The sequence below is a fragment of the Coregonus clupeaformis genome, chromosome 5 (assembly GCF_020615455.1).
Source record: "Coregonus clupeaformis isolate EN_2021a chromosome 5, ASM2061545v1, whole genome shotgun sequence".
NCBI classification, from domain to species: domain Eukaryota; kingdom Metazoa; phylum Chordata; class Actinopteri; order Salmoniformes; family Salmonidae; genus Coregonus; species Coregonus clupeaformis.
In genome coordinates this window covers 13,901,541-13,919,012 of record NC_059196.1, presented here as the reverse complement: position 1 = coordinate 13,919,012, position 17,472 = coordinate 13,901,541, and the positions used below count along the sequence as shown (strand labels likewise).

The 17,472-nt window shown below is 46.7% G+C and overlaps 1 protein-coding gene across 1 annotated transcript in view; it reads right to left on the bottom strand.

Annotated features, from left to right (window-relative positions):
- Positions 1-1,229: 1,229 nt before the first annotated feature.
- LOC121562374 (leucine-rich repeat and fibronectin type III domain-containing protein 1-like protein) overlaps positions 1,230-17,472 on the bottom strand; it is a 37,774-nt gene continuing 21,531 nt past the window's right edge. The window contains exons 3-4 of the mRNA XM_041874674.2: positions 2,605-2,658; positions 1,230-2,320 (exon numbers count right to left, since the gene is read on the bottom strand). The gene's annotated coding sequence lies outside the window, so the exon portion shown is untranslated. The remainder of the gene's footprint in view (positions 2,321-2,604; positions 2,659-17,472) is intronic.

Below are 17,472 nucleotides of genomic sequence, written 5' to 3'. Positions count from 1 at the left end.
TAGCAGACGCTCTTATCCAGAGCGACTTACAGGTGCAATTAGGGTTAAGTGCCTTGCTCAAGGGCACATTTACGTCATTTAGCAGACGCTCTTATCCAGAGCGACTACAAATTGGTGCATTCACCCTATAGCCAGTGGGATAACCACTTTACAATTATACTTATTTTTTTTTGGGGGGGTAGAAGGATTACTTTATCCTATCCCAGGTGTTCCTTAAAGAGGTGGGGTTTCAAATGTCTCCGGAAGGTGGTGAGTGACTCCGCTGTCCTGGCGTCGTGAGGGAGCTTGTTCCACCATTGGGGTGCCAGAGCAGCGAACAGCTTTGACTGGGCTGAGCGGGAACTATGCTTCCGCAGAGGAAGGGGAGCCAGCAGGCCAGAGGTGGATGAACGCAATGCCCTCGCCTGGGTGTAGGGACTGATCAGAGCCTGAAGGTACGGAGGTGCCGTTCCCCTCACTGCTCCATAGGCAAGCACCATGGTCTTGTAACGGATGCGAGCTTCAACTGGAAGCCAGTGGAGTGTGCGGAGGAGGGGGTGACGTGAGAGAACTTGGGAAGGTTGAACACCAGACGGGCTGCGGCATTCTGGATGAGTTGTAGGGGTTTAATGGCACAGGCAGGGAGCCCAGCCAACAGCGAGTTGCAGTAATCCAGACGGGAGATGACAAGTGCCTGGATTAGGACCTGTGCCGCTTCCTGTGTAAGGCAGGGTCGTACTCTCCGAATGTTGTAGAGCATGAACCTGCAGGATCGGGTCACCGCCTTGATGTTGGCGGAGAACGACAGGGTGTTGTAGTTTATAGAATAAAACAAAAATGTTATTTTTACCCAAACACATCCCTATAAATAGTAAAACCAGAGAAACTGATAATTGTGCAGTGGTCTCTTAATTTTTTCTGCAGCTGCCCAAACTGCTGAGAAATACCCCTGTACAGCCAACAATGAAATCAACCAAGATAGTGAAGCCTGCTTCTCTAATGTCTTTCCCAGACTAATCTATGTTTGAGTTGAAGGGGACTAGTTAAAGTCACTAAGAAAGACTCTGGCGACCCTTAGTGGTAAAACCATACTTCTGTTACTGTTAATACATTTCCATAAGGTCAGTTTGGTTGAAAACTCTTCTAACACATTTTCTTAAAGTAAAATAAGTTTGACACTTAATTATGCAATTATTAGTCTATGAGTATGATTATTTTCAGAAATTGCGTGAATAATGTTGCTGCACATCTTCAAGAAAAATACTTTTATTTCTTTATAAATCCACATATTGTACCTATGAAAGCATAAAATTCCATCATACGTTTTTTTCTTATTGTTGTTTCATAATTCAAAGGAAATATGGGTATCAAATCAGAGAAGATTGAAGGTGTATCTCACATACAAATACATACACAGTCAACAGTAAGGGATAAAATAGTATTTGATCCGTGTGTCCATCTTTTCAATTCGCAAGTGGTATACAATAGGGTAAGTTTCTTGTCTGTAAAGTTTGTGTCAGAATGAAACTTAACTCAACATTTCACCATCAAACTACAATGCATTACTTGTGCTGTAAGTTCATGTAATCAAACCAAACCAGGTGCTTCTTTTGACCTCATCTTGAGAGCCCATGTTTTTATTCCACGTTGGGATAACCATGGCCAAATAATCATATTTTTTCCACCGTCATCCAAAATGGATGTATTTGACGTCATAATTGTTGAGTATACTATTCAGTTGTCCATATAGACGGAGAGAGAGAGAGCGAGAGAGAGAGAGGGGGAGGGAGAAAGAGAGAGAGAGAAAGAGAGCGAGAGAGGATTATAAAGATTATAATGTGCCCTAGAGATCACTGAACAACAGTTTGATATTGGTGCATCGACATGACATCGATGTGTGCTAACACTTCCAATGCCCTCAGGGAGGAAAACAAACACTGTATCGCCTTCTCTTATTGTATTCCTTTGACATATGACCTATCGTTAAGGGGAACGGAGCTTTATTACGAAACCCACAACATGTCATCAAAACCATCCAAGGGTGTTCCTCTGTAATAAGCAATTCCAATGAGAATCCCAAAAAGTATTCCGAAAGGAATTTGAGGCGTCTGGGTTGTCAACTCATTCCTCACGCATTGAAAGAAGCCCCAGGTTTTGGAATGCATTTCCCTCCACTCCACAGGGCTGGATTACATCCCAGTTCCGGATAGAATTGCATAAGTGACGGAACACAGCGATTCCATGGCATCCACCCATCTCTACTCCCAATGCTGTTCTTGGATTCATATTTATTATTTTGTGAGTTTGTTTTTCCAACTTCCTTGAACCAGGGGGACTTTACCTGCAGGAGAAAATTAGAGTAAACGTCAGTAAGTAGTGACACAACCTGCAGTCTACTAGACAATCTAATGCAATAGAAATATAATTACATTTATCAGAATGTTGGTAACACATTATGACATTTCAGGAAAGTTCAGTGAAAAAACACTATTTGTGTTATACTTGTCCCCTCTTCCCTTCTCATTTCCCCTTTAAAGCAGACTTGTGTAACGTCATCATTTCCCCATCTCTATGTAGAACTTTAATATAGAATTCAAATGTCTAGCTCTCTGTCCCCAAACTCACCTCTCCTTTCTCCCTCCCTCCACCTCAGAGGACGAGCATGGGTGATGTGCGAATCTGGAAGAGACAGGATACAGGAATCAGTGCACAAACCTCTCACCTGAGCTAAGAATACCTGGAAAGTACCCATATGTCTTATCTGACCCAGGGGGGTACAATTCTGTAGATATGAATATCACATCTGGCTACGTGGTTGCGCCTACCAGTTCCTTTTAGACAGTGCAGAGACACAGGAAAATAAGATGGTGTGCTAGAAGGGCATGGGCCAGATTCAAACCCACGCCAGACCTGGCATATCTGTGTGATTAGAAGGCAACAGCAGTAACCACTAGACCACCCCAGGCCACACACCTACCAGTTTTTGACAGTGTCTTACACATAGGTCTTGTTCAAAATGAGATGATGACAGCACACCAAGACCACCACAAAGCTTATCTAAGAAGCTGGCTGACTGATTTGGATAATTGTTTTCTTCCATACAAAGCAATGCTAATGCTAATATATCCGACAAGATAATTATTTTCAGAGGGTTGCTATACTACAGTATGGAGATGCCCCAATTATAATGCACACATACTTCCATTCATAGCATGGCTGCTTGTGCCGCAGTCTAGGGGGAAAAGGGTCTGATCCTCTCCTGGTGACAGAGACAGTGGTGGTAGATCTCTCTTTTTCTTCTCTCTCTCTCTCTCTCTCTCTCTCTCTCTCTCTCTCTCTCAGTTCAATGGGCTTTATTGGCATTGGAAACATATGTTTACATTGCCAAAGCAAGTGAAATAAACAATAAAAAGTGAACAGTAAATATTACACTCACACAACTTCCAAAAGAGTAAAGACATTTCAAATATCATATTATGTCTATATACAGTGTTGTAACGATGTGCAAATAGTTAAAGTAAAAAAGGGAAAATAAATAAACACAAATATGGGTTGTATTTACAATGGTGTTTGTTCTTCAATGGTTGCCCTTTTCTTGTGGCAACAGGTCACACATATTGCTGCTGTGATTGCACACTGTGGTATTTCACCCAATAGATATGGGAGCTTATCAAAATAGGATTTGTTTTCGAATTCTTTGTGGGTCTGTGTAATCTGAGGGAAATATGCATCTCTAATATGGTCATACATTTGGCAGGAGGTTAGGAAGTGCAGCTCAGTTTCCACCTCCTTTTGTGGGCAGTGTGCACATAGCCTGTCTTCTCTTGAGAGCCAGTTCTGCCTACGGCGACCTTTCTCGATAGCAATGCTCACTGAGTCTATACATAGTCAAAGCGTTCCTTAATTTTGGGTCAGTCACAGTGGTCAGGTATTCTGCCAGTGTGTACTCTCTGTTTAGGGCCGTTTTTTTTAAATTATATTTTTGTTTTCTCATGATTTGGTTGGGTCTAATTGTGTTGCTGTCCTGTGGGGTCTGTTAGTGTTATATATATATATATATTTTTTTTATATATATATATATATTTATTTTTTTGGGGGGGTGGGGTGTAGATCAGCTTTAATATTGCAGATAGATTGTAACTTCCATCAATGTAATTGTCTGCATCACTTCCAATCCCCCATATCTTTTTTTCTCTCGCAAAATATATATATATATATATATATATATATATATATATATATATATATATATATATATATATACACATATATATATATATACAGTGAGGGAAAAAAATTATTTGATCCCCTGCTGATTTTGTACGTTTGCCCACTGACAAAGAAATGATCAGTCTATAATTCTAATGGTAGGTTTATTTGAACAGTGAGAGACAGAATAACAACAAAAATATCCAGAAAAATGCATGTCAGATATGTTATAGATTGATTTGCATTTTAATGAGGGAAATAAGTATTTGACCCCCTCTCAATCAGAAAGTTTTCTGGCTCCCAAGTGTCTTTTATACAGGTAACGAGCTGAGATTAGGAGCACACTGTCACGCTCTGGCTCCGGGACTGTGTATTTTGAGCCAGGGTGTGTTCATTTGGTTGTGTTTGGTATTGGTTGTGTTGTATTTGGTTGTGTTTCCTTGTTTGGTCGTGTGACTCCCAATCAGTGGTAACGAGTGTCAGCTGTCGGCTCGTTATCTCTGATTGGGAGCCATATTTAAACTGTCAGTGTTCACCTTAGTGTTGTGGGTTTTTGTTCCGTATCAGTCATTGTAACTGAGGACTTCACGATTTGTCATTGTTTGTTGTTTTGTATTGATGTACTTTAATTATTAAAGTCATGTTCGTATCGCACGCTGCGCCTTGGTCCACTCACTTAGTAGACGATCGTGACAGAAAAACCCACACTACCAGGACCAAGCAGCGTGTCCAGGAGCCAAGGGTCTGGACATGGGAGGAGATGTTGGATGGTAAAGGGTCTTGGACTTGGGAGGAAATCCTGGATGGGATGGATCGCCGGCCATGGAGTAAAACAGTGGAGAGGCGACTGAGAGAGGAGCAACGGCGTCAGCAGGGCCATCGTCGGAAGGACGAGAGGCAACCCCAAAAAGTTTTTTGGGGGGGGCACATGGCTTGGGCGGCTGGGCAGCAGGAGGCTGCCACAGGGAGACGTGGAGAGAAGGCTACCGAATTACGGGAGCCATTGGCGAGTAGAGGGAGGGAAGTAGTTGAGGCACGGCGTGAGAGACTGAGGTGTGTTACCAGTCCGGTCCGGCCCGTTCCTGATCCCCCGGTTAAGGCCAGTGGTGTGTGTTCCCAGTACGGACCGGCCTGTTCCTACTCCACGCACCAAGCCCACGGTGTGCGTCGCCAGTCCAGCCCGGCCGGTTCCTGTTCCACGCACTAAGCCTGCGGTGTGCGTCGCCAGCCCTGCCCGGCCGGTTCCTGCTCCACGCACGAGGTTTACGGTGTGCGTCGCCAGTCCAGCCCGGCCGGTTCCTGTTCCACGCACTAAGCCTGCGGTGTGCGTCGCCAGCCCTGTCCGGCCGGTTCCTGCTCCACGCACTAGGTTTACGGTGTGCGTCGCCAGCCCAGCCAGGCCTGTCCCTGCTCCACGCACAAAGCCTACGGTGTGCGTCGCCAGCCCAGCCCGGCCTGTTCCTGCTCCACGCACAAAGCCTACGGTGTGCGTCGCCAGCCCAGCCCGGCCTGTTCCTGCTCCACGCACAAAGCCTACGGTGTGCGTCGCCAGCCCAGCCCGGCCTGTTCCTGCTCCACGCACAAAGCCTACGGTGTGCGTCGCCAGCCCAGCCCGGCCTGTTCCTGCTCCACGCACAAAGCCTACGGTGTGCGTCGCCAGCCCAGCCCGGCCTGTTCCTGCTCCACGCAAAGCCTACGGTGTGCGTCGCCAGCCCAGCCCGGCCTGTCCCTGCTCCACGCACAAAGCCTACGGTGTGCGTCGCCAGCCCGGCCCGGCCTGTTCCTGCTCCACGCACAAAGCCTACGGTGTGCGTCGCCAGCCCAGCCCGGCCTGTCCCTGCTCCACGCACAAAGCCTACGGTGTGCGTCGTCGGCCTGGTCCAGCCCGTTCCTGCTACTCGCACCAAGCCAAGGGTGCGAGTCGTCAGCCTGGTCCAGCCCGTTCCTGCTACTCGCACCAAGCCAGGGGTACGAGTCGTCGGCCTGGTCCAGCCCGTTCCTGCTACTCGCACCAAGCCAAGGGTGCGAGTCGTCAGCCTGGTTCAGCTCGTCCCTGCTACTCGCACCATGCCAAGGGTGCGAGCCGTCAGCCTGATCCAGCCCATTCCTGCTACTCGCACCAAGCCAGGGATGCGAGTCGTCAGCCTGGTGAGGCCCGTTCCGGCTCCACGCATCAAGCCTAGGGTGCGTATCGTCAGCCAGGTCCGGTCCGTTCCTGCCTCACGCGCCAAGCCAGGGGTGCGCGTCGTCAGTCCAGATCCTACCAGCTGGGTCAGATCGGACCGGGGGCGCTACGGGGGGATTGAAGAAGGGTGGTGGTCAAGCCCGGAGCCGGAGCCGCCTCTGTGGAGCAACACCCACCCAGCCCTCCCCTATTTGGGTGTAGGCGCGGTCGGAGTCCGCGCCTTTAGGGGGTACTGTCACGCTCTGGCTCCGGGACTGTGTATTTTGAGCCAGGGTGTGTTCATTTGGTTGTGTTTGGTATTGGTTGTGTTGTATTTGGTTGTGTTTCCTTGTTTGGTCGTGTGACTCCCAATCAGTGGTAACGAGTGTCAGCTGTCGGCTCGTTATCTCTGATTGGGAGCCATATTTAAACTGTCAGTGTTCACCTTAGTGTTGTGGGTTTTTGTTCCGTATCAGTCATTGTAACTGAGGACTTCACGATTCGTCATTGTTTGTTGTTTTGTATTGATGTACTTTAATTATTAAAGTCATGTTCGTATCGCACGCTGCGCCTTGGTCCACTCACTTAGTAGACGATCGTGACACACACTCTTAAAGGGAGTGCTCCTAATCTCAGTTTGTTACCTGTATAAAAGACACCTGTCCACAGAAGCAATCAATCAATCAGATTCCAAACTCTCCACCATGGCAAAGACCAAAGAGCTCTCCAAGGATGTCAGGGACAAGATTGTAGACCTACACAAGGTTGGAATGGGCTACAAGACCATCGCCAAGCAGCTTGGTGAGAAGGTGACAACAGTTGGTGCGATTATTCGCAAATGGAAGAAACACAAAATAACTGTCAATCTCCCTCGGCCTGGGGCTTCATGCAAGATCTCACCTCGTGGAGTTGCAATGATCATGAGAACGGTGAGGAATCAGCCCAGAACTACACGGGAGGATCTTGTCAATGATCTCAAGGTAGCTGGGACCATAGTCACCAAGAAAACAATTGGTAACACACTACGCCGTGAAGGACTGAAATCCTGCAGCGCCCGCAAGGTCCCCCTGTTCAAGAAAGCACATATACATGCCCGTCTGAAGTTTGCCAATGAACATCTGAATGACTCAGAGGAGAACTGGGTGAAAGTGTTGTGGTCAGATGAGACCAAAATGGAGCTCTTTGGCATCAACTCAACTCGCCGTGTTTGGAGGAGGAGGAATGCTGCCTATGACCCCAAGAACACCATCCCCACCATCAAACATGGAGGTGGAAACATTATGCTTTGGGGGTGTTTTTCTGCTAAGGGGACAGGACAACTTCACCGCATCAAAGGGACTATGGACGGGGCCATGTACCGTCAAATCTTGGGTGAGAACCTCCTTCCCTCAGACAGGGCATTGAAAATGGGTCGTGAATGGGTATTCCAGCATGACAATGACCCAAAACACACGGCCAAGGCAACAAAGGAGTGGCTCAAGAAGAAGCACATTAAGGTCCTGGAGTGGCCTAGCCAGTCTCCAGACCTTAATCCCATAGAAAATCTGTGGAGGGAGCTGAAGGTTCGAGTTGTCAAATGTCAGCCTCGAAACCTTAATGACTTGGAGAAGATCTGCAAAGAGGAGTGGAACAAAATCCCTCTTGAGATGTGTGCAAACCTGGTGGCTAACTACAAGAAACGTCTGACCTCTGTGATTGTCAACAAGGGTTTTGCCACCAAGTACTAAGTAATGTTTTGCAGAGGGGTCAAATACTTATTTCCCTCATTAAAATGCAAATCAATTTATAACATTTTTGACATGCGTTTTTCTGGATTTTTTTGTTGTTATTCTGTCTCTCACTGTTCAAATAAACTACCATTAAAATTATAGACTGATCATTTCTTTGTCAGTGGGCAAACGTACAAAATCAGCAGGGGATCAAATACTTTTTTCCTCACTGTATATATATATATATATATATATATATATATATATATATATATATATATATATATATATATATACGTACATACACATACATACATACAGATATACATACACCACCCCTTCCCTAATTGGAGTAAACTAGTGAACAACAATGCTTAGGCCTCTACTTCCAGCATACACATACTATATACATTTTATGGACAAATAATTATATTTTGTTTGTTTTTACTCCTGAACTTCCTCTACCCTCAACCTCTCCGATCATTTTCATGATGTCCATCCGGTTTGCTTCTACAGTTGAAGTCGGAAGTTTAAATACACTTAGGTTGGAGTCATTAAAACTAGTTTTTCAACCACTCCACAAATTAATTTTAACAAACTATAGTTTTGGCAAGTCGGTTAGGACATCTACTTTGTGCATGACACAAGTAACATTTCCAATAATTATTTCCAGACAGATTATTTCAATTATAATTCACTGTATCACAATTCCAGTGGGTCAGAAGTTTACATACACTAAGTTGACTGTGCCTTTAAACAGCTTGGAAAATTCCAGAAAATGATGTCATGGCTTTCTGATAGGCTAATTGACATCATCTGAGTCAATTGGTGGTGTGCCTGTGGATGTATTTCAAGGCCTACCTTCAAACTCAATGCCTCTTTGCTTGACATCATGGGAAAATCAAAAGAAATCAGCCAAGACCTCCTGAGCCGTCTTACCGCTCAGGAAGGAGACGCGTTCTGTCTCCTAGAGATGAACGTACTTTGGTGCAAAAAGTGCAAATCAATCCCAGAACAACAGCAAATGACCTTGTGAAGACGCTGGATGAAACAGGTACAAATGTGTCTATATCCATAGTAAAACGAGTCCTATATCGACATAACCTGAAAGGCCACTTAACAAGGAAGAAGCCACTGCTCCAAAATCGCTCTAAAAAAGCCAGTTACGGTTTGCAACTGCACATGGGGACAATGATGGTACTTTTTGGAGAAATGTCCTCTGGTCTGATGAAACAAAAACAGAACTGTTTGGCCATAATGACCATCGTTATGTTTGGAGGAAAAAGGGGGTGATTGCAAGCCGAAGAACACCGTCCTAACTGTGAAGCACGGGGGTGGCAGCATCATGCTGTGGGAGTGCTTTGCTGCAGGAGGGACTGGTGCACTTCACAAAATAGATGGCATCATGAGGAAGGAAAATTATATGGATATATTGAAGCAACATCTCAAGACATCAGTCAGGAAGTTAAAGCTTGGTCGCAAATGGGTCTTCCAAATGGACAATGACCCCAAGCATACTTCCAAAGTTGTGGCAAAATGGCTTAAGGGCAACAAAATCAAGGTATTGGAGTGGCCGTCACAAAGCCCTGACCTCAATCCTATAGAACATTTGTGGGCAGAACTGAAAAAGCGTGTGCGAGCAAGGAGGCCTACCAACCTGACTCAGTTACACCAGCTCCGTCAGGAGGAATGGGCCAAAATTCACCCAACTTATTGTGGGAAGCTTGTGGAAGGCTATCCGAAACGTTTGACCCAAGTTAAACAATTTAAAGGCAATTCTACCAAATACTAATTGAGTGTATGTAAACTTCTGACCTACTGGGAATATGATGAAATAAATAAAACCTGAAATAAATCATTCTCTCTACTTTTATTCTGACATTTCACATTCTTAAAATAAAGTGATGATCCTAACTGACCTATGACAAGGAATTCTAACTAGGATTAAATGTCAGGAATTGTGAAAAACTGAGTTTAAATTTGGATAAGGTGTATGTAAACTTCCGACTTCAACTGTATATGCCATATCTTTCTAACTGTGCTCTTTCACAAAAGCTCTCAACCTAAATACATTTATAAAATTTTTGACATGCGTTTTTCTGGATTTCTTTGTTGTTATTCGGTCTCTCACTGTTCAAATAAACCTACCATTAAAATTATAGACTGATCATTTCTTTGTCAGTGGGCAAACGTACAAAATCAGCAGGGGATCAAATACTTTTTTCCCTCACTGTATATGGGACGGCTGTCAATCCTTTGGTCCTTAAATGAAACTGGTATACTTTTTTATTTATCACAGTTTTCTTTAACCAATTATGTTCTTTAATGCAAGGCTGACAGACAAGTTCCTTACTTTTTCCCTCTTCCACTTTCCTCTTCCATTTTTGCAGTAATGCTGCATTTATTTGGTTGTAATTTTGGGTAGAGCAGACATTTTTTTGTTAGCTGCATGTGCGACATGAATCCACCAGTCCTACCTATGATATCATTTACGAAGATTATACCTTTTTTAAACATTTTGTCAACAAAAAAACTTTTTTTTAATCAATTAGTATATTTGAGTTTAACCACAATATTTGTTGCATTATTTGTTCTGTCGTTTCTGGAGGATTCAATTGAAATTCCAACCAACTTTCTATGGCTTGTTTTAGAAATAGTGATATTTGGGAGATTATTTCCTTTTTAAATAACTGAAAGTGAGAGGTTGTAATCTGAATAAAGGGAAAATGCCATTCTTGAACAATCTTACTAATTTGCTAGAGAACCAGTTCGGATGAAAGTATTTTGTATGACTGAAGCTTTTAGTGATAGGTCTAATGTTTTAATATTTAATAATTTCTGTCCTTTGAATTCATATTAATTATATAAATAGGCCCGTTTAATTTTGTCTGGTTTGCCATTCCAAATTAAATGGAATATTTTTTTCTCATATAATTTAAAAAACTGTTCGCTAGGCATAGGCAAGACCATAAGCAAATAGGTAAACTGGGATAATACTAAAGAGATAATCAGGGTGATTTTTCCACAAATTGACAGGTATTTACCTTTCCATGATAGCAAGATTTTATCTATTTTTGCTAACTTTCTATTAAAATGTATTGGAATGAGATTATTTATTTCATTTGGGTTATGTATTCCGAGTATATCCACATCACCATCAGACCATTTTATTGGTAAACTACATGGTAATGTAAACATTGTATTTTTTAGTGATCCAATATGTAATATAGTACATTTATCATACATTGGTTGTAATCCAGAGAGGTTAGAAAATGTATCTAGATCATCTGAGGCTGTGGAGGGATTCAAGTTGTGGATTTAAAAGAAAACATGAATCATTAGCGTACAATGACACCTTTGTTTTTAAGCCCTGGATTTCTAATCCCTAGATGTTATTGTTGGATCTGATTTTAATAGCAAACATCTCGATGGCCATAATAAATAGATATGCCGATAGTAGACAACCTTGTTTTCCTCCTCTTGAGAGCTTAAAACTTTCGGAGAAATAGCCATTATTTACACTGCTCAAAAAAATAAAGGGAACACTAAAATAACACATCCTAGATCTGAATGAATGAAATAATCTTATTAAATACTTTTTTCTTTACATAGTTGAATGTGCTGACAACAAAATCACACAAAAAATATCAATGGAAATCAAATGTATCAACCCATGGAGGTCTGGATTTTGAGTCACCCTCAAAATTAAAGTGGAAAACCACACTACATGCTGATCCAACTTTGATGTAATGTCCTTAAAACAAGTCAAAATGAGGCTCAGTAGTGTGTGTGGCTTCCACGTGCCTGTATGACCTCCCTACAATGCCTGGGCATGCTCCTGATGAGGTGGCGGATGGTCTCCTGAGGGATCTCCTCCCAGACCTGGACTAAAGCATCCGCCAACTCCTGGACAGTCTGTGGTGCAACGTGGCGTTGGTGGATGGAGCGAGACATGATGTCCCAGATGTGCTCAATTGGATTCAGGTCTGGGGAACGGGCGGGCCAGTCCATAGCATCAATGCCTTCCTCTTGCAGGAACTGCTGACACACTCCAGCCACATGAGGTCTAGCATTGTCTTGCATTAGGAGGAACCCAGGGCCAACCGCACCAGCATATGGTCTCACAAGGGGTCTGAGGATCTCATCTCGGTACCTAATGGCAGTCAGGCTACCTCTGGCGAGCACAAGGAGGGCTGTGCGGCCCCCCAAAGAAATGCCACCCCACACCATGACTGACCCACCGCCAAACCGGTCATGCTGGAGGATGTTGCAGGCAGCAGAACGTTCTCCACGGCGTCTCCAGACTCTGTCACGTCTGTCACATGTGCTCAGTGTGAACCTGCTTTCATCTGTGAAGAGCACAGGGCGCCAGTGGCGAATTCGACAATCTTGGTGTTCTCTGGCAAATGCCAAACGTTCTGCACGGTGTTGGACTGTAAGCATAACCCCCACCTGTGGACGTCGGGCCCTCATACCAACCTCATGGAGTCTGTTTCTGACCGTTTGAGCAGACACATGCACATTTGTGGCCTGCTGGAGGTCATTTTGCAGGGCTCTGGCAGTGCTCCTCCTGCTCCTCCTTGCACAAAGGCGAAGGTAGCGGTCCTGCTGCTGGGTTGTTGCCCTCCTACGGCCACCTCCACATCTCCTGATGTACTGGCCTGTCTCCTGGTAGCGCCTCCATGCTCTGGACACTACGCTGACAGACACAGCAAACCTTCTTGCCACAGCTCGCATTGATGTGCCATCCTGGATGAGCAGAACTACCTGAGCCACTTGTGTGGGTTGTAGACTCCGTCTCATGCTACCACTAGAGTGAAAGCACCACCAGCATTCAAAAGTGACCAAAACATCAGCCAGGAAGCATAGGAACTGAGAAGTGGTCTGTGGTCACCACCTGCAAAACCAGTCCTTTATTGGGGGTGTCTTGCTAATTGCCTATAATATCCACCTGTTGTCTATTCCATTTGCACAACAGCATGTGAAATTTATTGTCAATCAGTGTTGCTTCCTAAGTGGACAGTTTGATTTCACAGAAGTGTGATTGACTTGGAGTTACATTGTGTTGTTTAAGTGTTCCCTTAATTTTTTTGAGCAGTGTACTATTTTACACCTAGGGTTACTATACATGTTTTTACCCATTTTATAAGAGATTCTCCAAAATTGAAATGCTCCAGGCATTTATATATAAACCCCAGTCGTACTTTATCAAATGCCTTTTCGAAGTCTGCTATGAATAGCAGAACTGGTTTCCCAAATTTTTCATAGGGTTCTATTGTTTCCAGTACTTGCCTTATATTACCTCCAATGTATCTTCCATGTAAAAAACCTGTCTGATTAAAATGAATAATGTCCGACAATACCTTTTTTATTCTATGCGCTATACATTTTGCTAGAATTTTTGCATCACAACCCTGAAGTGTAAGGGGCCTCCAACTTTTTTAATGGACTGGATCTTTATATTTTCCACTTGTATCCTGTTTTAGTAATAATGAAATCAGACCTTCTTCTTGAGTGTCTGATAAACTACCATTTGCATAGGAGTGGTTAAAACTGTCACGAACAGAAGAGGACCCAAGAGCGCAAGTTCAAATTCAGAGTTCTTTATTCAAGGTTACAGGCGGGAAGAGGAGTCCCAGGGGTGTCAGGGGTCTTTCAGGGTCCTCCTGTGGGTACCTGTGCTCCGGGGTCACCAAATGTCCGGGGGTTGTCCAGTCCAAGTGCTTAGTGTGTGTGTCCCCAGTGATGGAGCGGCGTATCGGGCTGAGGGTGGTGAAACGTCTGGGCACGCTCATCTGGTGGTCGGAGACCTGGGGGAACACACACACACAACAGCAATATGAATGGCAGGCAGAAGTACAGATCAGGGCTGGGCAAATATCGTGGTGAGAGACAGAAGGCAGAAACAGAGTTACCGGAGGGGCTGAAGATCGGAGAGTAGTCGAGGTCCAGAAGGCAGGTTGGGATAGACGGGGCAGTAGAACAAGGAGGCAGTCAAGAAAGGATCGGTATCACAAACAGGAGTCAGAGCGCAGACAGGCAGGTTACTGGTCCGGGTTTGAAGACGATCTGACAGGGCTTGGCTGAAAAACAGGGGCTTGATATACTGGGAGAGGTAGTGGGGAAATGCAGTTCAGCTGGCAGAGTAATTAGAACAGAGTGAGGCAAGGTGAGGATGGTGAGTGGGAAATGCAGTGCAGCTGGCCAGGTAACAAGAGCAGAGCAGGGCAGGTGGAGCTAGTTAGGCTGAGTAGAGAGAGGGAGGTGAGCAGAGTGGAAGATAATTGAATGCAATTAATGTTGCTACCAGGGAGAGAGAGTGCTCATGACAGGACCCCCCCCAAGGGACGGCCCCAGAAGTCCCAAGAACAACATCATGCCGGGAGGGTGGAGGGGAGCAGGCGGCGGGTCAGAACTCCTCCGAGCGGTCCGAGTGAATCTCCTCATCCTCAGAAGGAGCTGGAGGGTCACGGTCGGGAGACAGGACAGGCACTGAGACAGGAGCAGGGCGGGCCGGACGGCTAGGGACCCCTCTTGGACGGCCCCCTACGGATTGCAGGCTGATCAGGATGTAGTCGGTGGAAGTCAGTGATAAGGGTCCGGTCCACTATCCTCCTGGCCGGGATCCAGGTCCTCTCCTCTGGACCATATCCCTCCCAATCAACGAGGTACTGGAGACCCCTACCCCTTCGCCTAGAGCGGAGCAGCCGCCGGACGGTGAAGACAGGACCGCCATCTACGAGGCGCGGAGGAGGTGGCGCCGGAGCTGCAGGGACCAGGGGACTTTCATGGACCGGCTTGACCTTGGAGACGTGGAAGGTGGGGTGGACCCGCATGGAAGCGGGCAACTGAAGTCGGACCGCCGTTGGACTGATGACTTTCTGCACAGGAAAAGGACCAATGAAGCGAGGGCCAGCTTCGTGATACAACCCGCAGCGGCAGATCCCGGGCAGACAGCCAGACCTTCTGACCAACCCGGTAAAGTAGGTGCTGGGGTCCTCCGTCGGTTGGCACCGACGGCGTAGCTGGTTCCAGACTTCAGGAGCACAGTGCGAGCCTGGGCCCAAGTGCGGCGGCAGCGCGGGCATACGCAAGAGCAGACGGACAGGTGGCATCCGCCTCCTGGCTGGCAAACAGTGGAGGTTGATACCCGTAGACACACTGAAAGGGGGGAGAGCCCGGTGGAGGAACTGGTGAGTGAATTATGGGCATATTCCACCCAGAGCAGGTGTTGAGCCCAGGCCCGGGGATTTTGGGAAGCCACACACCTCAGTGCCTTCTCCAGCTCCTGGTTCATGCGTTCAGTCTGGCCGTTTGACTGCGGGTGGAATCCAGACGATAGGCTGGCGGTGGCCCCAAGGAGATGACAGAACTCCTTCCAAAAGGTTGCTGAGAATTGCGGGCCCCGGTCTGACACTATATCCTGGGGTAGGCCATGGATACGAAACACATGTTCCAGGACCACCTGGGAGGTCTCTTTAGCAGAGGGTAGTTTGGGAAGGGGGCACGAAGTGGGTCATCTTACTAAAGCGGTCAACAATGGTAAGGATGACTGTGTGTCCGTCAGAGGGCGGAAGGCCCGTGAACAAAGTCCAGTGAAACGTGGGACCAGGGCCTCTTGGGTATGAGTAGGGGTTGCAGCAACCCAGCAGGAGGCTGGTTGGGGAGTCTTGTTTCGGTTACAAGTGGGACAAGCTCGGATGAATTCTCGGACATCCCGTCTCATCCCCGCCACCAGAACCGCTGGCGGACCAGATGAAGGGTGCGAGTGATGCCGGGATGACAGGCCAGACGGGATTCGTGCCCCACTGAATCACAGGTGACCTGAGATTTGCTGGAACAAACAGACGGTTGGGGCGCTGGTGCTTGGACCTGGCTGGTCCCGAAGAGCCTCCATGACCTGCTTCTCGATCTCCCAGGTGAGGGCCGCTACGACCAAGTGGCTGGGAAGAATGGGAGCTGTCATGGCGGTGGTCTCGTCCTTCTGAAACATCCGGGAAAGAGCATCAGGTTTGATGTTGCGAGATCCCGGGCGGTAGGAGAGCGTGAAATTGAAGCGCGTAAAGAACAGAGACCACCGCTGTTGACGGGAGTTCAGCCTCCTGGCTGTTTGGATATACTCCAGGTTCTTGTGGTCTGTCCACACTACGAATGGTTCCTTTGACCCCTCTAACCAGTGCCGCCATTCTTCAAGGGCGAGCTTGACAGCCAACAGCTCGCGGTTCCCAATGTCGTAGTTGCATTCGGCAGGGGTTAGCCGACGGGAGTAGAAGGCACAGGGGTGCATCTTGCCATCCTCAGCTGCTCTTTGAGAAAGCACTGCACCCACTCCCACGTCCGAAGCATCTACCTCCACCACAAACTGCCTTGCTGCATCTGGCATCTGGAGGATGGGAGCAGAAGTGAAACATGTCTTGAGGATATTGAAGGCCTTATCAGCAGCTGATGTCCATTGGTACGGTTGTTTAGTGCTGGTTAGCGCCGTGAGGGGTGCAGCCACTGTGCTATAGTTTCTGATGAATCTCCTATAAAAGTTGGCAAAGCCCAGGAACTGTTGCAACTTCTTCCGAGACTCAGGAACTGGCCAGGAAGTGACAGCCGACACCTTCGTGAGATCCATCTGAATGCTGCCCTCGGGTCACCACATACCCCAGGAATGAAACGGTCTTGGCATGGAACTCGCACTTCTCTGCCTTCACGAAAAGAGAGTTCTCCAGCAGGCGGCGCAGGACCAACCGGACGTGGTGCGTGTGTTCTGACAGAGTCTTTGAGAATATTAAAATATCGTCCAAGGTACACAAATACGACGTATTTAGCATGTCCCTGAGGATATCATTCACTAGGGCTTGAAAAACTGCTGGGGCATTGGTGAGGCCGAAGGGCATGACGAGATATTCATAGTGGCCGGTTGGTGTGTTGAAGCTGTCTTCCATTCGTCTCCCTCCCTCATCCGCACCAGATGGTAGGCATTGCGAAGGTCCAGCTTAGTGAATACAGTGGCTCCCTGCAGCAGTTCGAAGGCAGACGAAAGTAAGGGGCAGTGGGTAGCGATTCTTAACCGTGATGTCGTTTCAGACCCCGGTAATCTATGCATGGACGAAGAGAACCGTCCTTCTTGCCGACAAAGAAGAATCCCGCTCCTGCGAAGGGGAAGACGACGGTCTAATTATCCCGGAGGCAAGAGAGTCATTAATGTAGTCCTCCATGGCCTTTCTTTCCGGGGCTGACAGTGAATACAGACGACCCTTGGGAGGTGCTGTGCCAGGCAGGAGATCAATCGCGCAGTCATAGGGTCTGTGTGGGGGTAGAGATGTCGCCTTGGATTTGTTGAACACCTCTTTCAGGCTGTGGTAACAGGCCGGAACATTGGATATGTCGGAGGTAGCGCTAGATCCTTCCCGGTGAACGGGC